Below are 21,300 nucleotides of genomic sequence, written 5' to 3'. Positions count from 1 at the left end.
AGTATTGGTTTATTTATCACTTTCCTCATTGTGTAATGATGCAGTTATAGTTTATAAACAAGTTCTTAACTTCTAGTGTTTGTGAATTTTTATTAGTTGTTCTGCAATCATTTTGTAATTATTATTTTTTGATAAGTGTTTTCTTGGGAGGAGCATAGAAAGAAGTACCAGCTGGTAATAAAAAGCCTCGATTTGTTGTAATTTCAAGTGAAATAACACAATGCAGGGCCTGTTATAATAAGCTTAAAGAATAACTGTCTTACTCTTTGAGAATAGGGCTCAATTGTAGGAATGAGTTATCTTAAAGAGTGTAGTCTATATACACATGAATAATTTACCCTGATAACTTCTGATAGTCTTCTGGTTATCTGTACTTGAAAAGTGCTATGTGCCTATCTATGCCCATAGGGAAGATGTGGGATGATAAAGAATTCAAAGAGCTGTTAGCACATGAGGAGATTATATACAGGCAATCCTCATGTTATTGTACTTTGTTTTATTGTGCTTTGCAGATTTTTTTTTTTTTGGACAAATTAGAGGTTTGTGGCAACCCTGCATTGGGCAAATCTTTTGGCACCATTTTTCCAACAGCTTGTGCTCACTTCATGTCTGTTACATTTTTGTAACTCTCACAATATTTTAAACTGTCTTATTATTATTATGTCTGTTATGATGATCCATAATCGGTGATCTTGATGTCACTATTGTAATTATTATGGGGCCCCACCAAACAGGCCTATAAAAGGTGGTGAACTTGTGTGTATTGTGTGTGTTCTGATTGTTCCGCCAACTGGCTGTTCTCCCATCCTTCTCCCTCTCCTCAAGCCACCCTATTCTCTGAGGCACAACAATATTGAAATTGGGCCAATTAATAACCCTACAATGATGTCTAAGTGTTCAAGTGAAAGGAGAAGGATATTAAAGTCTCACATGAAATCAACAGCTGCAACTGATTCAACTTTGTGAGAAAGGCATGTTGAAAGCTGAGACAGGTCAAAAGCTAGGCCTCTTGTACCAGTTAGCCAAGTTGTGAATGCAAAGGTAAAGTTCTTGAAGGAAATGCAAAGTGCTACAACTATAATAAGAAAGCAAAATAGCCTTACTGCTGATATGGAGAAAGTTTGAGTGGTCTGGATAGAAGAACAAATAAGCCACGACATTCCCTTAAGGCAAAGCCTAATCCAGAGCAAGGCCCTAACTCTCTTCAATTTTTGTGAAGGCTGAGAGAAGTGAGGAAGCTGCAGAAGAAAGTTTGAAGCTAGCAGAGATTGGTTCACAAGGTTTAAGGAAAATAGCAGTCTCCGTAGCATAAAAGTGAAGGTGAAGCAGCAAGTGCTAATGGAGAAACTGCATCAAGTTATCCAGAAGATCTAGGTAAGACCATTGATGAAAGTGACTACATCAAAATACAAATTTTCAATGTAGATAAAACAGCCTTATGTAGGAAGAAAATGCTATGTAGGACTTTTATAGCTGGAGAGGAGAAGTCAACACCTGGCTTCAAGGCTTCAAAGGATAGGTGAACTCTTTTGTTAGAGGCTAATGTGGCTGGTGAATTTAACTTGAAGCCCATGTTTATTTAACATTCTGAAAATCTTAGGGCCTTTAGGAATGAACTCTGCCTGTGTTCTATAAGTGGAATAAGGATGCCTGAGTGACAGCACACTTGTTTATAGCATGGTTTGCTGAATATTTTAAACCCATGGTTGAGACCTACTACTTAAAGATTCCCTTAGAGATATTATTTCTCGTTGAAAATGCACCTGGTCATCAAGAACTCAGGTTGAGATGTACACAGAGATTAATGTTGTTTTTATGCCTGCTAACACAACATCTGTGCTGTAGCCTATGGATCAAGGACTAATTTCAACTTTCAAGTCTTATTATTTCAGAAGTACATTTTGTAAGGCTGTGGTTGCCATACATAGTGATTCTGCTAATGAATATGGGCAATGTAAATTGAAAACTTTCTATGAAGGAGTCACCATTCTAGATACCATTAAGAATATTTGTAATTCATGGGAGGAAGTCAAAAAATAGCAATATTAAGAAGAATTTGAAAGAAATTTATTTCCGCCCTCATGGATGACTTTCAAGGGATCAAGACATCATTGGAGGAGGTAACTGCAGATGTGGTAGAAATAGCAAGAGAAGTCGAATTAGAAGTAGAATGAGAAGTGGAGCCTAAAGATGTTACTGAATTTCTACAATCTCATGCTACAAGTTGAACAGATGAGAAGTTGCTTCTTCTTTGTGAGCAAAGAAAGTGGTTTCTTGAGATGCAATCTACCCTGGTGGAAGATGCTGTGTGAACATTGTTTAAATGACAACAAAAGTTTTAGAATATTACATGAACTTAGTTGATAAAAGAGCAGCAGGGTTTGAGAGGATTGACTCAACTTTGAATGATGTTCTGCTGTGGGTAAAATGCTATCGAACAGCATTGTATGTTACAGAAAAGTATTTTGTAAAGGAAGAGTCAATTAGTGAGGCAAATGCCGTTGTCTCATTTTAAGAAATTGCCACAGCCACCCAACCTTCTGCAACTACCACCTTGATCAGTCAGCGGCCATCAACATCAAAGCGAGAGCATTCACCCATAAAAAAAGATTATGTCTCACTGAAGGCTTAAATGATCGTTATTATTTTTTAGCAATAAAGTATTTTTAATTAAGGTATATACATTGTTTTTTAGACATCATGCCATTGCACACTTTATAGTATAGTATAGTGTCAACATAACTTACATACACTGGGAAACGAAAAAGGTTGTGTGACTTGCTTTATCACAATATTTGCCTTATTGCAGTGATCTGGATCAAACCTGCAATATCTCCAAGGTATGCCTATACTAAGGCATACTGTACTCTTCCTTATCCACAAAACACCACTATATTTTAAATAATATTTTGAAGAACAAAGGTACTTTTTATAAGTAAAGAAGGCACATTTCAAGAAAAAAATTGAATGAACTTTAAAGATCTATTAAAGTACTTGAAATTAATTGATATATATTTATTATATAGAAGTGGTGTAGAGTATGTGGCAGATATTAAAAATGTCTGTGTGTATTTAAACCTATATTTAAGTAACTTGAGTTTAAAATATATGTGTATGTATACATTGTTGTGAACTATTGGTATTTAGGGGGCTTTTTTACATTTGATAACAGAAAAGACTTAGGAAACTTTTCCTTTGTCAGTGTACTGCTCTAAAGGAGTTTTAAAGAATATACTTCTAGGAAATTATTTGAAATAAGCAGTGTTATAAATTAGAGTTTAAGTGATTCTGTATTTAAGCAGAGCTATTGAAAATGTATTTAATATCATCTTTACCTTTCTTTTAATAGTAGTATTGATTAGGACAGGCATTTTGAACCAGTTAAAAAAATAGATGTTCATGTTTAATATAGTTTAACACACTTTATGTATTTTTAATGCTTTAATAATAAATAGTTCTTTTATGAAACTATCAATTCACTTTTTATTATTTTTATACTTAAGTCTTATGTAAAGCACAAAATTATATAAACTGTGAGGTCACTTGGATTAAACATAAGCTGTTAATTTATACAAGATATTGTGGTGAGGATTAGGAGGCAAAGAAGATAGAGAAAGAAATATAAAGTATCTTCGAAGGGCTCTTTGTGAAAACAGAAGATTCTATGGAACTGAACTTATTCTATTGGAAATCTGAATGAAGGGAAATAATTTTGAGCTGTCCAGATCTTAGTTGCTTTGTCTCTTCTTTACTTCCTTTCTCTCTTATTTCATATTATTTAGTCATTCCCTTCAGTAAGTTTTTAGGATGAGTAAAGTTTCTGAAGTGATAAATACAATTACCAGCATCTCAACCAAGATGGCCTTCATTAAAATATAGTTTACATTTCTTATCACCCAAAGGCTCTGTTTCCTGAATTCTTCAACTTATTCCCTCCACCAAGACATATTTAGACTAACTTTGAATGGTGGTGATCCAAGTAATTGAGCATTTTCTTTTGATTTAACAAAGAGAAAGGCTAAAATTAGAAGGGACACTGTTGATGTAGTTTCTGTATGGTTATTTCTGGAGTTCCACTTAAAAACAAAACAAAGAAACAACAACAACAACAAAAAACCCGAAAAGCCTTTAGTCAGTTTTTGTTTGGTCACTTAGGCAGAAGTCATGCTAGTGATACAGCAATTATTTTATAGTCTTGAGAATTTCTATATGCTTATTTAAGGGCATGGACTTTGGTGTTCCTTTGGTCAGTCATCTCAGGTTTTGCTAGGGCTGTCTCCTGACTGCAGAACCTTTTGATTAAAGAAATATAGCCAGATATTATGACTAAGATAAGTCAGACAAAATTAACATGGCATCCAAAATTCTTGAGTTTCTATTTCTCTCACTTGATGTGGAAACTGCCCACTAATACTGAAAGATGAGACATTTAAAACAATAGAAATATTTATCTAGTCAGGCCTAAGAATAAGCAAGTGGGTTCAGCGACAATGGCTTTTTTATGAATCTTAATTTCCATGTCCTAGAACTGCTTATTTGCTACATGATCTAAGGCAGAAAGTTATACCTCATGGCTATGGGAAGGTTTCTTAGTAAGGTGTGCAAGTCTGTCTGTGAGATAAGGAAGATGGGATATTGTTTTGCACATCCATAATGAATGGGCCACACCAAGAGTGTGTGAGAACCGATTGGAATCTTTGCTACTCAAATCAACTACCCAGGCCAGAAGAAGAAAACACAGTGAAGAAAAATGGCTATCTCTTCAGAAGCTACATCTTATGCTAGTGTTTTAATCTTTTTTTTTTCTTCAAAATATAAAGCTTCTTTTTTTTTTCTTTTCCTAAAGTAGACATTGTGGAAGATTGCCTTGTTTTGCATGTTGTTATCTCACATTTGATTTTTTTTATCTCTAATGAAAAATAACTATGTAATTTTGATCTGGTAATTTTACCAGAGCAGTAAATGATTGGCTAAAGAAAAAAAAAACAAAACCCAGACATGGTTTATTAGCTACCCTGCTTTTTCAGATAACCCAAGTCTTTCTGGTAATTTGATAATGAATCCCTTTTTAAAAAATTCTATCTCTGCTCCTGGTCTCCAATCTTTTTCCTCAGGTCTCTGACAAGGATTTTATTGTCTAGTACAAAAAGTGATTGTTGCCTAACTTCAGGCTTGAGGAAATAATAATACCAACAGAGTTTTAAGATAGTATAACACTTGATTTTGCAGACATTTAATTGGCTGAATTTCACAAAAATTCTGTGGAATGAGTACAAATTATCTTTATTTTTGTAGAGTAGCAGGATTCAAACCTGGAATTCATGGTATAAATTTAGTGTTCCTTTCATAACACTATGCTGTCCTCTTTCAGAGAAAATTTCAGCTCTCTTTTGTTTTTGATCACTATCTCAGTCTTCACTTGGTTGCTGTATGAATATTTTTGAAAATTTGAGATAGACTAAGTCAGGGAAGAGATTATAGAGACACTTCTACCACTTACTTCATTTTCTCGGGTTCGTGGACCATTTGGTCCTCCCTGATATTTTCCTACTCCTTTATTCCAAAACTGCCACATGTTGTGCTTCAGCTGAAATTTTTTGAATTACATAGATTTTTAGGAAACAAACAAACAAAAATCACAAATTCATGTCTGTGTGGCATGTTAAAATGGAAAGAAATCTGTTTAAAACTGAGCATAGCCCAGACCAAAGATCCCTCAGTGAGAACATCTGTGATTTTAAGGACAAGTAGGTCTAAGTACGTTATCTTTAAAAAATATTATTCCAGGCTAATCTTGACATAGAGCAGGTAAATAAAAAAGATGAGCTGTGAAAATCCACAAATAGGACTTGAATGCCATTTTCCATGACAACGGGAGCTGCCCCATGAAAGCATTAATGCTGGGAATGTAAGGAATTTAAAATTGTGCCTTCTCAGTTTTACAGTTGTGTGCTCATGTTAATTAGAGATATACTGACATTTGAAGTATCTACATTAATACACACAGCTACTATACATTTGTGAACTGTGGCCAGGAATCTACTTTAATTGAAAGGAGTTTGCTAATCTGAATGTGTATACCCATTACATTTTAAGCTTTTAAATTTTATATACTAGAGTCCTTAGATACTTGTTCTTTCTGCCCTCTCTATTTCTGTTTCTAATTTATACCTGAAAGGACAGCCTGGACTATTTTTAATCTCCTAGTGGTGTTTTGGAGCTGTATTGATGGAATTTTGAGAAAAAAATATTTTTAGTAGTGCTTTTTATTAGCTGTAGTTTTGAATCTTTTTTTTCCCTCTCTGACTTTCTAAATTACGTTTTTTTCTTGTAAACCTTTACAATGGCCTGCCACCAAAATAAGGTAGGATTTAGGCTTATGGAATTTGCTTTACTGACTGTATTTAAGCACAAAAAAGCTACTCTTTATTGTCACACTATGGTTTTAGTCAGAAAAGCCCAGTATTAGAGACCTTAATGGACTGAACAGTGAAGAGGCATTCTGGTTTTTCCAGTATAGCTGAGTTTCATCTTTCAGTCTTCATGTCAAGCCATGTGTCTTAATTTTTGACTTGCAAATAGATTCACAATAGCTTGATGACTTCTTGAGGTCATCTTTAACCCTTGAATTTTTGCTTTGCCTGTCTTACACTTAAAGTAAGACCTTCCATCTATTTTTTTTTTGTGTGTGTGTGTGTGAACTTGTATTTCTTAAGAATCTGTCAGGATTTTTAACCTAGTTGTTTTGTGCTTGTTGTCTAATGAAACTCCCACACTTACTTTTTGGACCAGTCCCTGAATATTACACAAGACCAGTTAGAAAGAGGCTTCATTTGTGTAGCAGCAGAACAAACTGCTCTGAAGTTTGTTAATACTCTGGTCTTGTTTCATTAAACCATCTTACTGGCACTATTAAACCACTGAGACCTGGGACCATTAAAATTTACTCAGTACTATTATTATTATTATTATGGCCTATTTTACCCTTTATTACTTTTTTTTCCACTGTACCAAGTTCCTCTGTTCTTTATTCTTTCATGTTGCTTACTACATATTGTGCCACCACAGCACATTTGGTAATTTCAAGTTAATTGCTCAATTATCAGTGATAGTCATGAAACATTTGAAACATGCGCAGTGGAAGATTTTCAAAATTTCAAAATAAGTTGGTGTGTCATAATCTTAAATGTGAAACATGCCAATATCTGCAGGCATAAAAATACACAGCCTGAGCTAGGCATTTCAGGAAGGCAAAAACCTACTCTTAAAATCAGGGCTTTTGTCTGGCACTGAAGTGTTTCATCTTCGCTAATTTCAAACAACATGTCTAAATTTGATCTTGGTTTACTTTTCAACTCTAAAAATTTGGTTGTGGCTTATAAAGGAAAATGGAAGTAGAACTGTATTGATTCTGTCTGAATGTTTTACCATAACCTCACAATCCTATATTCACCCTAAAGTGGAATTGGTGTGAGGTGGATCCATGTTGGATGCCAATCAAGGAAGCTGACTTAATAAAGAAGCAGAATAATCTGTTTATAACATTTATTCATTCATAAGGCAATCCTCTAATCAGAGGACAGTGTTACAGTGAAGATCGTATATTGATGATTGATTGATACTGAAAAACAAACAAGAAAAATGACACTTCAGGGACTTACTCTGAATCCTACACACTGGTGTTCTCAGATGCCTTCAAGATAACTTCTACATTATAGCAAAATAATTATTGTAACTCTTTTGTCAACTAGGCAAACTATCATTAAATTTTTGCATTAGTATTCAGTTTAGGGTTTTCTCTAAACTAATATAGTACCAACAGCTCTTTTTTTTTTAAGATGCTATTATGGTTCTTTCACATTTTTATAGTACTGTAGTAAAGTTGAATTTACTGGATACATTTGAAGGTGGAGTAGAGTTGCACAAGAGTCAACATTAAAGTGATTCAGTGCCCAATGGAGAAAAATTCTTTTTAACTTGAGATTGAAAACAATGTGGGGCTTGGGGGCAATTTTCTAAGAGCTGCTAATATATTTGAATATTTCCCCAAAAAGCTGCTTTCTGAACTTGTTTTTAACCAAGAAGATAAGCTTAATCACCTTCTAGTATTTTTACATAGCTTTCATTAATATTGAAAGGAACTAAACGCATTTAGAGAAGGGGAAATAAAGCCATTATTTGAGCTTAATGGTGGTCTCGTGTATAAAGAAGTGAAGAAGTGTCAATAAATACAGTAATTTGGTATAGCTGGCTTTTTTGTTGTTATTTAACTGTTAGCATGTCTTTTTGTTTGTTTGTTTTTAGCTTTTAAGTTTGGGGGTACATGTGCAGGTTTGTTACATAGGTAAACTTGTGTCATGAAGATTTGTTGTACAGATTATTTCATCCTCCAGGTATTAAGCCAATTAGTTATTTTTTCTGATCCTCTTCCTTCTCCCACCCTCCACCCTCTGAGAAGCCCCAGTGTGTGTTGTTTCCTCTATGTGTCCATGTGTTCTCATCACCTAGATCCCACTTATAAGTAAGAACATGCGATATTTGATTTTCTGTTTCTGCATTAGTTTGCCAAGGACAATGGCCTCCAGCTCCATCCATGTCCCTGCAAAGGACATGATCTCTTTGTTTTTATGGCTGCATAGTATTCTGTAGCCTGTATCTACCATATTTTCTTTATTCAATCTATCATTGATAATCATTTAGGTTGATTGATTGTCTTTGCTATTGTGAATAGTGCTGCAATTAACATATGCATGCATGTGTCTTTATAATAGAATGATTTATATTCCTTTGGGTATATTCCTTGTAATGGGATTGCGGGGTTGAATGGTATTTTTGTCTTTAGGTCTTTGAAGAGTCGTCACACTGTCTTCCACAATGGTTGAAGTAATTTACACTCCCACAACAGTGTATAAGCATTCCTTTTTCTCCACAATGTTACCAGCATCTGTTACTTTTTGACTTTTTAATAATAACCATTCCTGATATAAGGTGGCATCTCATTGTGGTTTTGATTTGCATTCTCTAATGATCAATGATGTTGAACTATTTTTTTTTTCATGTGATGGTTGGCCACACGTATGTTTTCTTTTGAGAAGTGTTTGTTCATGTCCTTTGCCCACTTTTTCATGGAGTTGTTGGTTTTTTTTCTTGTAATTTTGTTTATGTTCCTAACAGATGCTGGATATTAGACCTTTATCAGATATATAGTTTGCAAAAATCTTCTCCCATTCTGTAGGTTGTTTGTTTACTCTGTTGATAGTTTCTTTTGTTGCACAGAAGGTCTTTAATTAAATCCCATTTGTCAATTTTTGCTTTTATTTTATTACAACAATCTATAAGATGTGAAATATAGTCTGTCTATAATTCAGGAAAAAGTGAAGTCATTGATTACTCAGGTATTTAGACAAATATTTTAGTAACTATTCAGCATATAAAGATGGAATAATAAATAAAATGTATCACTTTGAGCATATAGTTTTATCTGAAGTCCATATTTTATGTTATTTTGGAATATTGGTATAAATGATTATCATTTCACCAAATTGTTGCTAGCTCCAAAGCATCAAAATGTGAGTTAAAGATTTCCAGTAAAGGTAAAACATTTTGTGTATTCTCTTTCTCTCTTTGAGTATGACTTACATATTTCTTGCTGGAGGTAGTCAAAGACATGAGACAATTACAGTGTAGAAAAATTAATTTCCAAAGCACCACCTTTCATAGATAACTGGCAAAAGATAATATTCTTAATGTTTAATTATTCAGAAAAGTTTGTTCATGTGATGTAATGCTTGTTATTATTATTATTTGCTTGGCATAGTGCTTATAAGAGATGAAAAGATGGTTTCTACCCCAAGGGCTTAAAACTTGTTATGTTACTACAGAGTTTATGTGGGTGGAGTTTTCTTTGGATGCAAACTGTACTGGAGTTAGCTCTTTCTCTTTCTTTTCAGCTCACACATTTTGATATAAACTTAAGTGAATGAATTCATTAATAAAAGCAGATTTTCTATTTTTATTTCACCTCTGGGCTATTTTATACCTTTGGAGCACACAAGCACAGCAAAAGGTATGTTTTACAGTTAATTATTATTTGTCACTTTTTTATCCTGACATCAGAGATAATTAAGCTACAGTATTAATGGAACCCAAGTTGCACACTTATAAATGCCTACATTGGGCATAATATAGACTCTTTCTTTCCTTAAAGCTAAGGCAGGCTGGTGACAAGCCTATTACTTAGTTTTAATTACTGCCACTAATGTTCTGAGTTTCACTGAACAAAATGAAGAAATCCAGATATATTATTTTTCTTCCACTATTACGTATATTATAGAATCATTAATCAGAATGGATTGTTTTAGAGGTGATATTGATCTCACATATTTTGATGTCTGATATAGTAGTAAGTATACGCTCACTGGATGGCTGATGGTTTTAAGGGATTAAAACATTCTGAGCTTTGTCCTGGTAGAGGCAGTAGGTGGAAGCCACTGATTATGTTGACTTTGTGACTAGTTAGAGTTTTTCTCTGGAATTGTAGTCACAAGACAGATAACTAAATGGCAATATCTGAGAGAAGGCTGAGAAAGTGAGACATGAAAAATGTGGGTAGAAATAAGAAAGTTGAGTGTCAGAAAACTTTGAGGGCCTTGAAGCTTTTTGAGACAATGTGGTTGAACAAATGGAGGAAATACCTATTCCTTCTACTTCGTTGTAGTAATTAAGAAGAGGATAAAAAGGCAGAGAGATAAGTTAAACAGTAAATGATTGAAATAAGAGATTTTTGTAGAATCACAGAATGGATTTTAGGACTGTTTTTTAAGATGTGAAAATACTTGTTTGGATCAGACAATAGCAATGTAAAAGGGCTCTATAGGTTTTTACCACCTAATTTATGTAAAGTTTATTGATTTCGACTTGGTGTCTTCTAAGTACAGCTTTAGGAATTTTATGAAATGTGTGCTTGCCTGGTAAAAACCAATGAGAACAATTTTTTTTTCCTCTGGGTAAAGATTGATGTAAATGTGTGTGAAAATAATAATCTATGTATTATACTCTGACATTGTATATGGGAGACCTTTAGAAAGTTCTCATTCATTATAACTATGACCAAGAAGCATCCTTATATCTAATAGATCAAAGAGTCAGGGAAATTATGTTTCTAACATGATATATGATATTTTTAGTTTTGGGGGTTGGGAAACTCTTTGGAATCACTTTTCTGCCAAGTGACTTACAGTGTAATGAATCTTCTTTTCACTTCCCCTTCCTCTTCCTTTCTCCTCTCCCTTCTATACTTTCTTTTTATCATGTAGAAAGAGTTTGTTTCTAATTAGTCTGTATGCTATGCACCAAGTTGTATGATAATACCTAACACATGTCTCTTAAATTGTATGCAGGGTCACCTTTTTGATTAAGAACTGAAGTGTACTGATTGGGTTTCTCATATAAACTAAAGGCACTCTAGTCCACTCTGGGCAATCAAAGAAACTGAGGAACTGTTGGAATTAGTTTTACTATTTTGTGGTGACAAAGATAGGATAATTAGAAAGAAATTATAGTCTTTATTGGGCCAGCAGTTTACTAAACTTGAGTTAGGATTTGTGAAATTTTAAGGCTTATTGAAGGGTTGCTTTCTAGGAACAGAATAGAGAAATAATTGTGATCTAAAAAGGAGAATTTAAAGTTTTTAGAAAGATCTTTCATAGTGAGATATCCTATATAACCATACAGTTATAACCATCAGGATGTCCTTAGTTGTGTTTCTCTGGTGTATCTTCCACACAGAATGAGTTCATCTTAGTCAAGAGTCCCCAAACTACAGCCTGCGGGCCGCATGCGGCCCCCTGAGGCCATTTATCCGGCCCCCGCCGCACTTCAGGAAGGGGCACCTCTTTCATTGGTGGTCAGTGAGAGGAGCACAGTATGTGGCGGCCCTCCAACAGTCTGAGGGACAGTAAACTGGCCCCCTGTGTAAAAAGTTTGGGGACGCCTGATCTTAGTTGTTGATGTTGATCATTTGTTGAGTGTAATTTAACTTAGGGATAAAAGGGATAAATATTCAATTGAACCAAAAAGGTAAAATTTATAAATTATCTCAAGGATACTACACAAAAGATGAAACCAAATATGCCTCAAAGAAGGTTGTGTATTGGTTGAAGTTATAATTATATGTAAGACTGTTAGAATGGCAAGCTGTGAAGCAATTTGAAATATCTTGAGGAAACAGCCTGCAACTCTCCAACAACAGTACCTAACATGCTCTAACACTTTCCAGTTTCTGTGGCCGGAGAGGAATGGGAGCGAATAGACAGTCAAGGGTCTATACGTGGCATAGAGAAGTTAGCAAAAAACAGTTGCTGCTTGTGTTAAGAACCCGCATGTGCTAGGCATTGCACTAAGCACTTATGGGTTGTTTTTAATCCTTTCAACACTATTGTAAGATAGCTTCCTTCCCTGCAATACCCAGTTATTTTCTCTGAATTCTGATCTCTTATTTGCCTTCTTAGCACTTAAAGCGATTGACATTTATTATATATTTGTATATTTATTTAATGTGTAGTTTCTTCACTAGTCTAAAAGCTCTGTCAGGGCAGAGACCGCGACTGTTTTGTTCAAACTTGTATGTGGAGTTTCTAGCACATATTTAGTATGTTCCCAATAAATGTTTAGAATGAGTAAATGAACAAAAATATATAAAGATAAGGAATGAATGAAAGGACAAATAAATAAAAATAAATCAAAAGGCAGAGCTGGGATTTTAATAGTTGATTTGAGTTTGGAACCGATTTGTTCCCATTCCAGTACACCAGCAGGGTTTTATTTCATTTGGAATATTCTCAATTACAAAGTTAGCTAATAAAATTTTCATAGGCTGAGCTGTTTCAGAGCACCTCAAATATTTGGCCTCAGAAGTGTTATATTTTAGTCTGAGGCTGAATGTCATGAAAAAGGCCTGCCTAGTCCTTTTCTCATCCTGTTGGAATATTGCAACCATCTTATGCTGATAGTTCTCTCTAGAAATATAGATGTCAGAGCCTGGATTTTTAAGTTTCTGTTCCTCTTACTGAAAGAGAGTGCAGTTCTTCCCCTCTTTCTCTGCAACTGACCCTTAATTTAGGTCCTTGGGCTGCTAAGTTGACTTTCAGTAAGGGACAGAGTGATTGTTGCCTGCTCTGCTGAGTTTGTTCCGGTGTCACTGTGAGAGAAGTTGGGCTCAACCAAATGAGATTTTAGCCTGGCAGGTGCCAGGGATTGGGGCTTGGTTTGGTCTTTCAGCTGTGACTCCAGGTGGGCTGCTTGATTTTTCATTGTTATTAAGAAATATAATTGACAAGAATTGTTTTGTTTTTGCATAAAGCTTTTATTCATTTTCTTTTCTTTCTTTCTTTCTTTTCTTTTCTTTTTTTTTTTTTTTTTTACAAAATATGTTTCTTTTTTTAAATTGCATTTTAGGTTTTGGGGTACATGTGAAGAACATGCAAGATTGTTGTATAGGTGTGCACACATGGCAGTGTGATTTGCTGCCTTCCTCCCCATCACCTATATCTGGCATTTCTCCACATACCATCTCTCCTCAGCTCCCCACCTCCCACTGTCCTTCCTCTATTTCCCCCCCCGACAGACCCCAGTGTGTGATGCTCCCCTCCCTGTGTCTGTGTGTTCTCATTGTTCAACACCCATTTTCATGTCTTTTCATTCCTTATGCCATCTTTAAAAAAGCTTTACTCTGTCTTTCCAGTTTTCTTTCCAGGAAAGGAGGAAATGTAAGCATGATGAGAGTAAACACTTTGTGGATGTGATTAGGTCAAATTGGAAGTGGCTATCTCCCAGATATACTGAATAGATACTTATTTAAATCTTGAAGTCAACTTACAGTGTTCTATATAAACTCTCCAAGACAGTACCAGAAACATATGTGAAGTAATAACTATCTTTACCTGGACCAAACTGCAATATTGAAGCTGGGGCCATATGGTAATTTATTGTTTGATGCAGTCTGGCTTGCTTAGAAGTTAATAGCATAGTGAGAAACATTCTGACCCCATTAGGATCTTCATTCTGGATGGTATAACCAGTGGTCAATCTAATTTCCAACTTGACCTCTGAAAGCTATTTAAAGATGTGATTGTCTGTTTTCCCAGTTAAGACAAATCTTTTTTTTGGTAGCAAATGTTTTCTTCCAAGAATAATGCTTTATATCTATTGGAAATTAATTCAGCTCCACAAGTATATACTAATTACTGACTTTATTCAAAGCACAGCATTATATGCTGCATCTGCATTGGAAACAAATGCAAATGTATTGTACAAAGTCCCTGCCTTCAAGAACCTTAGAGTCTAGACATAATTATTAAACTCTCTTATTCCTTTTTTGTGTGTTCCTAGTGTTTAAGTGAACCAGTACATGGCTCAAAGAAGGAAATGTTAATTAAGTTGCATTTATTATTGCAGAGGAGATGCACAGAGAAGAGGAGATGGAATCTCCTATGCAGAATATGTTAAATGCCTTAAGAGAGTTAAAAATACTACTCTAGAATATATATAAAAAAAAAAACCTTGGAGATATGTCCCTTTAAGAGGAAGTACATTAGGAAGTGACTTTTTGATATTCTTTGAAAGTTGGGTGGAATTTTGTCATTTGAATAGGAGATGAAGAAATGAGCATTCTGCTGGTAAAGGGACTAGCAGAAGCATGGGGAATATGCAGCAGATGAATGGAAGCACGTAAGTATGGGATAGGAAACAATATGTGCAGGTTGATTGAGGTATAGATATGTATAGGCTAGAAAATTTAGTGTGATCATATCATTGTGATCTGTAAGGCTAAGCTAAGGTGTTTGGTAGATCTTAGGGGACTATCATAATCAGATACTCCAGTAGTATGGTAAGAGCATCGCTTTTGAAAAATTAATTCAGTGAATAGTTAGTAGAGTTGATTGGAGGGTAAAAAAACAAAACAAGCTAAAGAAGCAGCTGGTGAGGACTACTGCAGGTAGAAGGTAAAAGGTTTAAATAAGTGATGAATAAGACTGGTAAGACTCTATGTTATGGGAAACATAAGGGAGAGGAGTTAAAGTGACTCCTACTGCTTTCTTGTTCACCACAGTATTGAATTTTTGAAATAGCAGAGGGAAATGATTGTACTAAATATCTCTAGTCAATGTTCAAATCCTTTTCTGTCTCATTAATTAGATCCTCACTGAAAATTAAGGATTTTTTTCTTCCCATGGAAGACTGGGAAAAAGATATATTTTTAAGGGAACGAGGATATCCTTAAAGATAAAATTGCCTTGAGGATTTAGAGGCATAAATAAACACAAAAGATATTAACACTAGGACCTAAAGTGCATAGGCAGCACCTTGTTGATTTCAGAGACGTAAGGTAAAACTTGACTACCATAAGTATGAGAAAAGTGAAGATACTTGAGATTATGGCATTTTCATCAGGTGGCTCTCACATAGGGATTAGTGCATGGCATCTGTGAAGAATAGAACAGGTGCATGCGGAATTTGATTACTTTTAAAACTCACTCAGATAAAGTGATGACTATGACTCCCTGGTTGTATTGCCACATTCTGTCCTTGTCCACAGAAGATGTGATAGCAGCAAATATTATACTTAAGATTCAGGTTCTCTTCTACTTGTCCTTCTCAAGATGAGGGAATAGTGCAGGGAAATATATTTATAAGTGAGAAAAGACTTATTGAAATAAAAATTTAAAAAGGTTAAAAAGTTTTAAAAAAAAACAGAATAAAGCCAAAGTGACCTTGTAGGGGATCCTTGTCATTCATATTACTGTATCATTCATACTAACATTAACATTCATTTATTCAATCACTCTGTAAAAATATGAATTCAGGAATCTTCTGGACATGAGGTGGGATTCAAAATAAAAAGGGAAGTATTAGTCCTTAGGAGTTTATAATCAGTTTGTGAGTGGAGATGAAACATATGGCTACTGATATAAAACCTAGTAATTTGTCCTTGGGAAACTCATTTTATATTTCTGAAAAAATTTTATTCCAGTAGGCATAGTAATTTTAGATGGGCTTTTTAGTTGTCCAGTATTTTAAACATGTTGATTGATTCACAGTCTTTTAGTTTGCATTATTTTCAAAAATCAGTCTGCTGTAATTCTTATATATGTTTCTTTGTATGTAATATGCCCTTTTCCTCTGGCTGCTTTTTCCCCCTCTTTATCATTGGTTTTAAGCAATTTGATTATCATGTGCCTTGGTGCAGTTTTCTTAATGTTTCTTGAGATTGAGGCTCTTTGAGATGCTTGGATCTGTGGGTTTATGGTTTTCATTATATCTGGAAAATTTCCAGCCATAATATCTTAAAAATTTTTGTTCATACCCCTCCATATTATACATGTATATTATGCAGCTTGAAGTTCTCCTACAACTCACTGCAACTTCCTGATTTTCTGTTCATTTTTTTCATCTTTTCACCCCACACTTTGTTCCATTCTGGATTGTTTCTATTTATAAGTCTTCAAGTTCACTTATCTTTTTCCTGCAGTGTCTAATCTGCTTTTAATTCTACCCAGTTAAATTTTCATCTCAGATATTCTGTTTTCATCATTATAAATTCAATTTGAATCTTTAAAAATATGTGCTAGTTTGTTGCTTAATATATTCAGTCTTTTAGCTCCATGAACAAATGATATATATATATATATATCAAATGATATATACATATATATATAACAGCTATTGTGTATTTATAGATATATAAAATAGCTGTTTTATATATATATATATATATATATATATATAATATCTGTTTTAATATCCTTGTCTACTAGTTTTATCATCTGTGTCACTTCTGGATCAGTTTCAATTGATTGGTTTTTCTTTATGAGTTGTGTTTTGTTTGCATGGCTTCTTGGTATGGCTGGCAAATTTTTATTGGATGCCAGAGACTGTAAATTTTGCATTTTTAAGTGCTCAGTATTTTTGTATTTCTATAAATATTTTTGAACTTTTTTCTGGGATGTAGTTAAGGTGGAAATAGCTTGATTCTTGCTTTTAAGCTCTGTCATTTGGAACCAGGATGGCCTTTAGTATAGGGATCATTGTCTTCACTACTCACACAATACCATTCTAGTATTCTGATTAATGCCCCTTATATTATGAAGCTTTACACTTTTGATAATGGGAAAATGACCTATTCCTGGCCTACGATGAGCTCTGGGATTTGTTCTTTCTGTTCTTTTTAAGTGTATCCCTAATCTTGGTTAGTTTCTCCATATACATGTACTAATCAATAATTGGTTAAGTTTTCGTGAGGAACTGTTTGCATATCTCTGGAATTTTCTATGCAGGTCTCTTTTCTCCATTGCTCTGCCCTACAAACTGTAGACACCTTGGGCCCTCTAGACTCCAAGCTCCATCTTTTTAACTCACTGAAATCATTAGAATTCACCTCTGGGCATTGTAGTCAGTAGTTTCTCTCTCTGTGCAGTAAGCTGGGACAAGTGTAGGAATGACTTCATTTATTTTACCTTTCTTAGGAATCACTGTTTTTTGCTGCTTCTGTTTTCATATGTTTTGCCCAGTTTTTTCATAGTTTAACCCAGCAGGATAAACCTGGTCTCTCTTAGTCTATCTTGGCCAGAGGCAGAAGTCTTCACAAATATGAGGAATGTTATATAATATATAAATAATGCATTTTAATTAAGAGTGCTTTACACATAGAAAGTATTCAATAAAATATGGTTACTATTGCTATTTCTCTTCCTGCTTCCTGTTCATCAGTGAAGCTTTATCTTATCAAGCCTCTTATATGAAGCCTTCTGAACTACTTCTTTTCCAAGTGATTGCTTTGTTTATTCTTTGTACCCATATTACTTTTTTGCATACTTTTAAAATAAATTTTTAGTTTTTAATTTTTGTGGGTACACAGTAGGTGTATATACTTATGGATCAGCATACGTTTATTGCAACACTTACAAATCTATGTTACAAATTTTGGTTTAGTTTTCTGTGTCTTGTGGCAGATTGTAAGCTCTTAGACAAATATCTGCCTTCCTATCCAACTGCTTAGGTATTTGTTACATAAATGAAAAACTAAGGATATCTTACACTTTTTATGAAACCTTCAGAAATAGAATTTTTGATTGGGAAGAAAAGAGAGGTGATTTGGAAATCTGAGAACATTTAAATAAAATGAAAGCAGAGAGGGAAGTTAGTCATCATCATCATCACCATCAAATTCCTAAGAAGGTGAGAGAGTATAGTGGATTATAGAGTGGAAGATGGGAGAGATATATTGTGATGTGTCCATGAAACAATTTTGTGATACCTTCAGCACAATGCTGTAATATAAATGGTAACATTGGTAACTTCACAAAATGTAATTGTGAGGGCCAGTGTAACTTGAACCATTGCTGTAACGGCTTTTAAACAAAGTGCTAAAACACAACATACTTTTTGGAGTAAGTGGACCTTGGAAGAAAGCAGTGGGGATGGATAAACCAAGAAGCAGGAAAGAATTCTAGATAATAGAAAATAGCATGCATGTAAACATGGTGTAGGCCTTAAGTAAGTGTATTACAGCAACAAGAACAGGTTGCCCTTGGAGTTGAATAAACTAGGGCTTTACTTGATGTGATTCTGATGAAATTACTTGGCCCGAACACAATTCCTTCATCTGTTAAATGGGTGTGGTTTTTGAGAAGATTATATGATGAATGAATAACATTTATTCTATATTTGGTGATAGTGGGCCCATTAACTATTAGTTTCTGTTGTTTTAGACATTATCTTTTGTGATTACTTATCACTTTGTGTCAGAGCTCAAGTATAATATACATGAATGTAACTAGTGTTCACATTTATTTCCTATTTCCAATGAAAATTAGAATTTCATTGCATTTTTATGATCCAGTGTTAAGGAGGCCTACATAATTTATATACCTAAATTTCTCACATATTCTAGGTTTCTCACATGTTCTAGGTTTGTATTTAAATGTATTAAGATTATTGGTTAAATTTTATACACAAATTAAATCATTTTACTACCACAACTCAATATTTTCCAGGAATGCTTCTATTTATAGGCAGCATATCTACTGAATGAATAGTGAAGAATATCAGAAATCCTAAGTTTTTCCAAGTCTTGAACGCTTTGTATTCATTAAAGTTCCAATTAGTTAAATAAAAGACTGCTGTTAATAGGCACTTACCCACAAAACTAATTTGGATATATGGGAACTTCAAAGATGGTTCTAGCTTAACAAGGAAATCTTTTATTTCTTTACTGGAGGAAAAATTCAAGACTCCTTCAGTTAACTTACTATATTTCGTTAAGAGAACTAGGAATTTGCAGTCAATAAAATAAATTGATAAACCATTGTCATTTGGAGCCATTTTTCAGCACTTTTTTTGGTCCTCAGATACTTGTATTGACATACACAACTAATAGATTTTGTACATAATGCTGTTGATCCTGGCAAATGAACAGCCACCTGAAGCCATCTGCCTGTCTCAAGTGACTTGGCATGGATCTGGCATGAAGTGTCACCTGACTTCATCTGTTCCCTTCATTCCAGATTGGTTCTTTGCATTTATGAACCTTAGTCTGGCCTCAATTATGGTTTCTTTGGTTGAGAGTCATTTTATTTTCAGTTGAAGACATGTTGCCTCCAGGATGCTGGTAAACATGTTGCAAGACTGTTTTGATGAATCTCATAAGACTCCTCTATAGAGAGTTAACTGAAACTGAGGAGCTGACCCTGTTAATAATTCAGCATTTGGCAGCACTGTGGATATTAATGCATCTGTAGTTCACCTTGATAAACCTTGGCCCAATCACTAAAGTGGACTAAACCTTTCACTAAAATGAATTTAATCATCTCAATTTAGTATCTGGTGAGAATTTTAATACTTTTTTCAACCTATAAATGAGATAGAAAAAATGTTAATCTTGCCTGAGACGTACAAGGTTCATAGCCCACTGGACTATGTGTTATGAAATAAAACTTGTGTTACAATAAATTGACATCTTGATTTAGTGAAAATAAGGTTTAAGAATTTCTATATCACATCATGGCTGATTTGGGGTATTTTTAATTGCCCATTTATTAAAAATTTCAGGTGAAGTACCTATTTTGGCACTTCAGGCAAACATAACTTTTATCTTTAAATAACCAGTAAATTTATGTACTCTATGCAGGTAAACTGTATAAAGCATTTATTAGAAAAAACAACACATGTTAATAGTAATAAATACATCTAATAGCTAAGTATATTCAGTACTTAGGACTTAAAGTTATTTTATAAAAATTACTTTCATGGGGAAATAAATGTATCTCCTTGTATTAAAATTCCACAGGAATGACACAATTTCTATTAAATTATTAATAGCTCCAGATACACCTCATAATTAGTTGGTGCCTAAAAATAATATGCAATGGCTGGGGTGGAAAGATCCTGCTCCTTAAAATTTGATTTCTTGAGCTGTCTGAATAATTTGTGTCTTTCTGATACATACCAAAAACACTTTATGATTGCAAAGGAGTTATTTTTAAGCTTTCTCTAACCCAGCCCCTTTCAGGTTGATATGACCACTTTGCTGTCAGATTTTCTATTTTAAAGAGTAGAATTAAAGAAGTTAAACTTTTATATAAAGAAAAAGTATTTATACAAAGTAAAAGTCTTTGAAGTATTCAAATTCATATTTCTATTTACAAATCCTAATTATTATTTTCAAGTTGAACTACAAGGAGTTAGGTTTATACATTTAAAATATTTAAGGTAATTTTTTGTGGTGATAAACTGTGTTTTACATTACTTGGTGAAAGACACAGACAATAAAATTGAAAGGAAATAAAGAAATCAAATTGAGACTATTTTGTTTTTGCTTCTTATGAAACTGATTTAAATTTTTAATAAATTTCAGTAGTCAGATATTTCTATTTAAATATTGTATTTTTATTAACATAAATCTTCAAATGGGAGATTATATCCACATGACAAATATGTGGGGTTAATGATGGTAATTTGCCACCTATGTCATGAAGTATATTCTTTTGACCCATAGGTAAAAATTTCTATAGTTTTCTTGCTAAGTCTTCAGAGTCTAAGAGATATAAATTAAAAGAATAAAAATTTAGCACTATAAACATCTCAGTCTTGCCAAGAAATAATGCATAAGGTCTATAAATAAGTAGAAAAGAATTATCAGTATGTTTTAAATAGCAGATTGGATCCATTAAAATAATTTGTAGATGTGTCTTCCTTATGCTATGGTAGTAATAAATGGCATTGTGCTACAACTTAGTAGTACAA

At 33.9% G+C, this 21,300-nt stretch overlaps 1 protein-coding gene across 14 annotated transcripts in view; it reads left to right on the top strand.

Annotated features, from left to right (window-relative positions):
- The window catches only part of SOX6 (SRY-box transcription factor 6), a 785,339-nt gene that overhangs the window by 267,241 nt on the left and 496,798 nt on the right, over positions 1-21,300 (top strand). For 2 of the 14 annotated variants that reach the window (XM_074401154.1, XM_074401156.1), the window contains exon 3: positions 9,951-10,066. The exons of 10 other annotated variants lie outside the window; for them this stretch is intronic. The gene's annotated coding sequence lies outside the window, so the exon portion shown is untranslated. Of the gene's footprint in view, positions 1-16; positions 10,067-21,300 lie in introns of those variants that run through there. 2 more of the 14 variants (XM_074401163.1, XM_074401157.1) reach the window with 2 other exon arrangements.

This window comes from Saimiri boliviensis, chromosome 6 (assembly GCF_048565385.1).
Source record: "Saimiri boliviensis isolate mSaiBol1 chromosome 6, mSaiBol1.pri, whole genome shotgun sequence".
Classification (NCBI taxonomy): Eukaryota; Metazoa; Chordata; class Mammalia; order Primates; family Cebidae; genus Saimiri; species Saimiri boliviensis.
The sequence above is the reverse complement of the archived record's forward strand: the minus strand, read 5'-3'. Positions and strand labels throughout refer to the sequence as shown.